This window comes from Trichosurus vulpecula, chromosome 2 (assembly GCF_011100635.1).
Source record: "Trichosurus vulpecula isolate mTriVul1 chromosome 2, mTriVul1.pri, whole genome shotgun sequence".
Classification (NCBI taxonomy): Eukaryota; Metazoa; Chordata; class Mammalia; order Diprotodontia; family Phalangeridae; genus Trichosurus; species Trichosurus vulpecula.
The window spans coordinates 197,418,286-197,426,578 of NC_050574.1; the positions used below are offsets into that span (position 1 = coordinate 197,418,286).

The 8,293-nt window shown below is 41.1% G+C and overlaps 1 pseudogene; it reads left to right on the forward strand.

Moving 5' to 3' along the window:
* The first annotated feature begins 5,079 nt into the window (after positions 1–5,079).
* On the forward strand, positions 5,080–5,152 carry LOC118840530 (annotated as a pseudogene).
* The last annotated feature ends 3,141 nt before the right edge of the window (positions 5,153–8,293 follow it).

Below are 8,293 nucleotides of genomic sequence, written 5' to 3' on the forward strand. Positions count from 1 at the left end.
CAGCCATGATCCTCTAGTTCAACAAGCTTTTAGGGAACATCATCAGCAAGGAGATGGTGATAGCAGGACTACTCTGTTGGTGTTAGCCGCTGTGGGATGCAATAAGAGATATGCTACTGATTCTATGTGGCCCACTGAGCACAGACCCTGGTATTCACTTAGAGATTGTATCATGAGACTAAAGGAGGAGGTAATGAAGACTGCTATCATGATAGGAACTGCAGACAAATATTACAATGATCCAATGGGACTGCCTCATAGGAATTTAATAATTAGGACAGCTCCCCCTGCTTATAAACAACTAATTTTGAATTTATTACTTGGGGAAGTAGGGAGCTGTCTTACAACAGTGATAAATAAGATTTTACAGTTACATGACTTAGGTGACTGGGGAAGGGATAGATCTCCTTGAGAAAGAAGGGTGAATAACCAGCAAACTTGGCGCCAAAGGAGAGTAACAAGGAAGAAATGTTTACTGCTCTATTGAGAGCAGGGGTAGGTTTTGAAATGATAGATGGCATTGCAAGCAATGAATTATACAGAATGTACAGAGATAAAGGACTTGATAACAGGAGAGATAGGGAAATAAGAACTGCTCCTGCAAATGCTACAGATGTTGAACCTTCAAACCCAAGTGAATCACATGAAAGGGAATACTAGGGAACAGGCCGAGCCCCAGTCCAAATTAAGGAAATACACAGGCTGGATTGCAGACCTCACATTAACTTGACCATATATTGGAAAAATGGGTCAAGTACGGTAACTGAGGCATTAATAGATACTGGGGCCGAGGCCACCCTTATTTATGGAGATCCAGACAAGTTCAGCCATGGAACTCCTATTACCATTACAGGACTAGGAGGGACTGAAATATCAGCCAGGCAAGTTAAATTAATGATGAAAATTGGACAGTTGCCCAAGAAATAATATAGTGTGGTTATTGTGCCTATTCCCGAATACATCATTGGAATAGACATACTGAAGGGTATGACCTTAAATTTACCCCAAGGGAAATACCAATTTGCTGTGAGGAAAATGGGCATTAATGCAGTCTTAGTGGGGAAAATCAAGATGGATCCAATCACTTTGCCCGAACCTTCTAAAATAATTACTTTGAGGCAATATTGTGTGCCAGGTGGGCAAGATGAAATTGCCAACACAGATGCCCTTAATGAATGCTGCTAAGGGGAAAAACAGCACTTCCTTAGCCTTCCAGTTCAGTCCAAAGACCCTCTCTACAGAAAAGACCTGATGCATGGTATTTCCATTGCTGAGTACCCTTTCCTCAACCTCTCACCCGAGGCATCCTTGAGGACAGAATGAAGGGAAGAGAGACAACTTTGTCATTATTGGGCTTTGTTTTCATTTGGGGAGTTATGTTTACTTTCCTTTGCAGTGTAGGATCCTCTTTACCCACTGCCACTACTCCCTCCTCCACCCTCTGAGTTCAAATAACATTAATTTGTGGCTCTCCTTTTAAAAATAAAAAAGTTCATTTAATTCATTCTCTTTCTTATTCCTTTCCCCTTACTCTTGAGTCCAATGTCCCATTGGATGTCCCATGTATAGGCTTTGTGTTTGCAAGTTTTCTTAATTCTCTCTGTCCCTCTTAGAAGATGGTGGGGATTCTGTTTTTGTTTTAATATTTTTTCACCAATCACATGTAAAAACAATTTTTAAAAACTTTTGAGTTCCAAATTCTCTCTCCCTTCTTCCCCTCCTCCCTTGAGAAGGCAAGCAATTTTATATAGGTTGTACATGTGCAGTCATGCAAAACATTTCCATGTTAGTTATATTGTGAAAGAAAAGAGACCAAAAAACCCCAAGAAAAATAGAGAAAAAATATGCTTCAATCTGCATTCAAATCCATCAAATCTTTCTCTGGAGATGGATATCATTTTTCTTCATACCCTTCAGAATTATTTTGGATCATTGTAGTGCTGAGAATAGCCAAGTCATTCACAGTTGCTGTTACTAGGTATTTTGTCCTGGTTCTGCTCATTTCACTTTATAACACTTCATGTAAGTCTTTACAGGTTTTTCTAAGAACACCCGGCTCATCATTTCTTATAGCACAATAGTTTTCCATCATAATCATACACAACTTGTTCAGCCAATCTGCAACTAATAGACATCCCCTCAATTTCCAATTCTTTGCCACCACTAAAAGAACTGCTATAAATATTCTTGTACATATAGGCCCTTTTCTTTTTGTTTTTTTATGTCATTGGCAAACAGACAGTGGGGATTCTGGAAAATAAAAGATGGTACCTTCCTCTATCAGCCCATCCTACTAGAATGATTATTGATATGTCTTATATTCTGTCCCTCCAATCATGTATTGGACAGTTCCTGCCCTCTCTTTCCCTTAAAAACACAGAATAAGAAATGTCTGGTTAGATACATTACATATAACCCATGAAATATGACCCTCTACCCATTCTGTTTATCTGTTATCTAAAGTCAACTGACATTTGTTGAGTACCTGGTATGCATAAAGTAATCAGTGGTACATATTAGATAGCATACTGGACTTGGAATCAGGAAAGCCGAGTTCAAATCTTGACTTAGACATACCGGACTTGCTCAGACTAGCTGGGCAAGCCCTTGAACCTTGGAGATGATATTAGCACTACCTCACAGGATTGAGAAAATCAAATGAGATGTTCACAAAGCTTGTTGTAAATTCTGAAAGAATCAGCTATTATTGCCAATAATAGTATGAATTATTAAAATATTCTAATTATTAATAACTGAATTACTTGACTGACAGAGGTCAACATTTACTCAGCCATAACAAATAAACTCAAAAAATACAAAGCTTATCCCAACACCATATACGATTAAGCATTCATAGGATCATAGAAATTGACAAAGTTGATAAGAGGAAAATTTAAAATTACAACAAATGTTGGAGGGGCTATGGGAAAACAGGTACATTAATGTACTATTAGTGGAGTTGTGAATTGGTACAAGCATTCTGTAAAGCAATATGGAACTATGCTCAAACAGCAACTAAACTGTGCATGCCCTTTAATCCAATGATACCACTAACTAGCCCAAAGAGATCAAAGAAGGAGGAAAAGGACTCATCTGCACAAAAAACTCATCTTTTTGGATGGCAAAGAAATAGTAACTAAGGGGGACCTATCAACTGGGGAGTAGCTGAACAAATCATCATATATTAATGTAATGGGATAGTATTAGACGATGAAAAAAAGATAAAAAGGACAATATCAAATAATCTAGAGAAATGCGTGAAGTGATACAGAGTGAACAGAACTAAGAAAACAATTTATACAATAACAACAACTTTGAAAGACTTAAGAACTCTGATCCACACCATGATCAACCATGAATCCAAAAGACTCATTTGAAAGTGCTGTTCCTGACAGAGAAGTGATGCAAGGGGCAGACTGAGGCATATTTTGGGGGGTATAGCCAATGCAAGAACTAGTTTTGCTTGACTATGGCTATTTGTCACAAAGATTTTGTTTTTCTTTCTTTTTAAATGGGGGCAGGAAGTAGAGAAAATATTTTTTTAATTGAAAATAATTACAAAAAGATAATGGAAAAAGATATCTGAATGATGTGAGATGAAGAGAGGGAAAGAAAGGAGAGCTGTCAGTGAATGGCCTATATTTTTTCTTTGAAGTATGAGTCAGGGTCTTTGGTTAAAAATGTAGGGTTGAGGGTACTGCGGGAAGCTTGAGGAAAGATGAGAAGGTTTGGAACAGCCACTATGGTGAATCGATTGATTAGGAAGAAATTCAATGTTTGCTTTGCCCCAGGGAGGGCCCAGGTAAGTAAGATTAGATCGTTTATATTTGTAGTAGGCCCAATCAGCATGGTTTATGATTTCCTATAGCTCCATTCAACAGCACATGGATAGGGGAGTAGTAAATAAATTCTGGGACTGATCCAGGTAAGAGCTTGCCAAAGCATACAAAGTAAACAAGGAATTCTGGAGTGGAGACTAGTGTAGAGCTGAGTTAGTTAACCAAGAGGCCAAGATAGAGAACAGAAGAAAGCACAACCAGTTTGGGGATGATGACCTGGAAAAGAACAGAGGGGTAGAGGAAATGGAGGTCACAGTGAGGACAAAGGGTTAGGGGTCAAAAGGCTGAGGGAAAGATGATCAAAGAGAACAATCAAATAAAAAATTCTGAGCTCACTAACTAGAAAGTAGAATATTTGTGGGTGATGGCCAGATTAATGTATACTTGAGGTAGAATGGAAGTTATGGCAACCGAGTAGGTTGAGAAACTCAGAAGTAAGAGTATTTGAGGGCACATCAATATTAATGCTGAAGTTCTCTCGTGTGAGAGCAGGAGAGAGGAAAGAAAGACTGTGAGTCAGGCACTGTATTTACTGAGGAAGGCATAAGAATGTACTGGGGAGATCAATAGATAATGACCACCAGGATTTTGAGTAAGTGATACATTTGGCTAGCATGAACCGTAAAGGAGGAGAGGTTGCTTAGTGAAGGTAATCAATGGAGAGTCTGGAAATGGCACTGGGGAGCAGAGTATTCTGACTCCCATTGTGACCAGTGAGTTGGTGTGGGACGGTATGTGAGAAAGAGTAAGTGGTACTGAGAAAGGTGTTAAGCAAATCTATGACATCAGAAAGGAGCCTGTTTTCAGTGAGGACCAAAAGATGGAAGGAATGAGTAAGGAAAATGAAAGATGAAGAAAAGTTTATTCACAAACCCCACAAAAAGGCGACCCGGGAAAAGGGTTGGGCAGATCTGGAATAGGGCATTGGATGGAACCACTTCAACACAGTCTGCTGCCCCCTCCTGCCTCAGTGGAGTCCTATCTCAGGACCACCTTAGGACGTTCAACCTTGTTTTCCTAAAGTTCATGTACTCTTTTGCGTAAATGTTCACTTTGCTTCTTAAGAAGGCAACTCTGATAAAGCTGTTAACTATTCACATTGATAATCTCATATGTGTTGTTACAGTACCATTGAGAGGCTTTGGCAAGAAGGGAAAAGAGAAAAACTTTAAAACCACAATATTCTGCCAGAACTCAGTCTTTGCATGGGATCTCAGGGCTAAAAAAGGAAAGCCAGTGAGTGCTAGCTTTGGCAGCACATATACTGAAACTGGAATGATATAGAGAAGATTAGCATGGCTCCTGTGCTGGGAAAGAGAAGGGGAAGGGGGAGGAGGAGGGAGAGGGGAAGGGAAGATGGAAGGGAAGGGAAGCCATTGATTCCTTTTTACAACTTCCTTGGGCAAAGTTTGCCACAGTTTCTCAGGTCAAATAAGTCAATAGCTGTGACTGGGATAGCAACTGGTTAGGCTGGCAGTAAGTCGGGCTTCTACCATTTTATGGGCCTGTTTTGAAGGGAAAGCCACTCTCCAGGAGGAATGGCCCAAGGAAGTAGGTAGAGAAAAAGTCACACTCAAGGAAGAAAGTACTTAGAGGGAGACAAGAGAGGAGAGTAAGATTGACACCTGCCTTCTCACCGGGTTCAGCATATTTCAGCTGTTACAGACAACCTGTGATCTCACTGGTACAGGAAACTTCCTGGTGAGGAAACTCTCCATAACAATGGAGGCCGCCATCTGCTATTCAATTTGTAGTCTTAAACAGGTGATGGAGGTTGCTGAGAAGCACTATTCATATAACCAGTATGTGCCAGAGGCAAGACTGTATATCCCTCTTGCCTTCCTTCAGTCCAAGGTCTCTTGCAGGAGCTCCTTCAAAGTGCTCTGTCCCACCATGGCTGTTGTTGGAGTTATGCAGCATTTCTGCTGGTGGAAATGCTGAGCTGTACCTATCAGCCCCAAGGGGAAATGCATCCAAAATTTGCCACCAGGAGCAGTTTCTAGGAGTGTACCCTCCTGCACCAATCCAGTGAAAGGCATCTGGGGGAGAAGGGTGGTGGCCTCCCCTTTGTCTCCTTCACAGATGGTGTGTTGAAATTGGCCAGGAGGTTTGCTTTAACAGTTACCTGCCAGGAGTTCACATGGGTTTGGAGACCCAGAAGTCCTGGTTGGAGTGTCAAGCCAATTACAGAGACTCTGCCTCCAAGCCCATATCTCTCCCACCCTAAAAAAAATATTCTCACTTCATCCATCCCTCCCGCCTAGCTATTATTCTTTATGTCTCCTGCTTTTCATGGCTTAAAACCTTGAGAAAGCTGCCTCTAATGAGTGCCTCCACTTCCTTCTCACTCTTCTTCTTCAATCTGGCCTCCAACCTCATCATTCAACTGAAAACTACTCTCTCCAAAGTTACCAATGATCATCTAATGGCCTTTTCAAAATCCTCATCTTATTGGATCTCTTAGCCTCCTTTGGCACTATAGATCCAGGGTACTCTTTTTTTATCTCTCTAGGTTTTTCCAACACTTTTCTTTCCTGATTGTCCTCCTACCTGTCTGACCACTCCTTTTCAGCCTCCTCTTCATCCAGGCATGCTGGTATCTATGGGTGTCCATTCCCCCGCCTACCCACCAAAGCTGTCCTGGGCCCTCTCTTTTTTCCCTCTATACTATTTGCTTTGGTAATCTCATCAACTTCTATAGATTCAAATATTGTCTCAATGCAGAAGATTCACAGATCTTTTTAGTCCTAACCTCTCTCTCTTGACCTCCAGTCTTATATGTCCAACTGTCTATTGGACATCTTGAACTGGATGTCCCACAGATATCTTAAACTCAAAATGCCAAAAACAGAACTCCTTAACTTCCCTCTCCCAAATTCTTCCCACTTTCTTACTTATTGTTACTGTCAGCAGCATCACGATCCTCCCAATGACCTAGGTCCCCAACCTAGGTGTCGAAATCTTCAACACCTCATTCACACTCATCCCACCTCCATCCAATCTGTTGCCAAATCCTGTTGTTTCTTCCTTCTCCTCATCTTCCATATATGTACTATTCTGTCCTCTGATATAGCCACCGTGCTGGTGCAGGATTTGACTGCTTCATGCTTGGACCACTGCAATAGCCTTACGGTTGGTCCCCCTGACTTAGTTCTCTTGTCACTCTGGTTCCTCTTCTCAGCAATCAAAAGTATCTTCCCAAGGCACAAGTCTACCCGTGTCATCTCCCTACTGAATAAACCTGAGTGGCTCCTTTGGATCAAATATAAAATGCCCTGTTTTACGTTCACCTGGCAGCATGCTCATTTGCCCCTTCTCCATCCACCTATCTCATTATTCCCCTACCTAGAAGTTGTCTTTCTTGCCTTTTCAATTGGTGGGGGAAGGGTTAGAAGGAGGGAATTCCAAACTAAAAATAAATTTTCAAAACTTTTGTCAAAGTTGTCTTTCTCTTCCTACTGGGCTTGAGCCTCCAGACTCATTCCTCCCTGCAAGTTGAAGAAGCAGATTGCTCAATTCCTTTGAGTTGCTCCTATCCTTTTGGTTCACGTCCACTCTAACTCTGGGCTTCTATGACTCTGTGAAAGCTCCCAAGGACATCAATGCGTAAACAAGTCCTCCATAGGGCAGAGGGGGGAAGGGTGACCCGGTCACTGTGGGACCTTTCCCTGATTAAGTCAATCATTTATTGGCAGTAGGTAATATGAGGGGACTTGGGAGTTAGAAGATCTGGGTTTGAATGCTGGCTCTGATATTTCCTAGTTGTGTGGTCATCAGCAAGTCACTTGTCTGTGATTGGATTTTTTTCATCTGTATTTAACCACCAAGTGGTGTTGCTAGCCACTATTCATTTGAGAGAAAAGATGCTGATCCTGGCCTGCCAGTGTTGTTGATGGTTTGCGATTCCAGCTCCCTTAGTAAAAAGGCCAAGTGAGTAAGTGCTGAGCTCCCTGGGGTTCTTCTATTCCTCAGCTCTGTCTCTCTTCAGGACATCACCAATTCGTTATAGAAAGGTGTATGTATTTATGGATATGTATGTGTATGTACGTGTGTATATATATGTACACACATACACACGTGTGTATTTTATATAGATATATAGATGGATATCAATTAAAACAGCTCTGAATAGCCACTTACCCACAAGTCTCTCCTCTTCCTGAATCTGGATATATTGAATGAGCCTAAGTCACATGACCTTGGCATAAAAGAGTAATGCCCTGTTTTACGGCAATTACCTGCTAGCCCATTTCAAAGATGCAAGAAACTTCAGTATGTGAAATACTGAACTATAAGCCCAGAATGAATGTTTACTTGTTCACCATAGCTAGAGCATGATTTAGAGACTAGCTCAGGAAAAAAAATCAGAAATTCAAGCCATAAAAAAGAGTATATCTTTGTTTTTTGTTTGAGCTAATGATCACCTGTATGTTGGGGTGGGGGAGGTTAAAGAG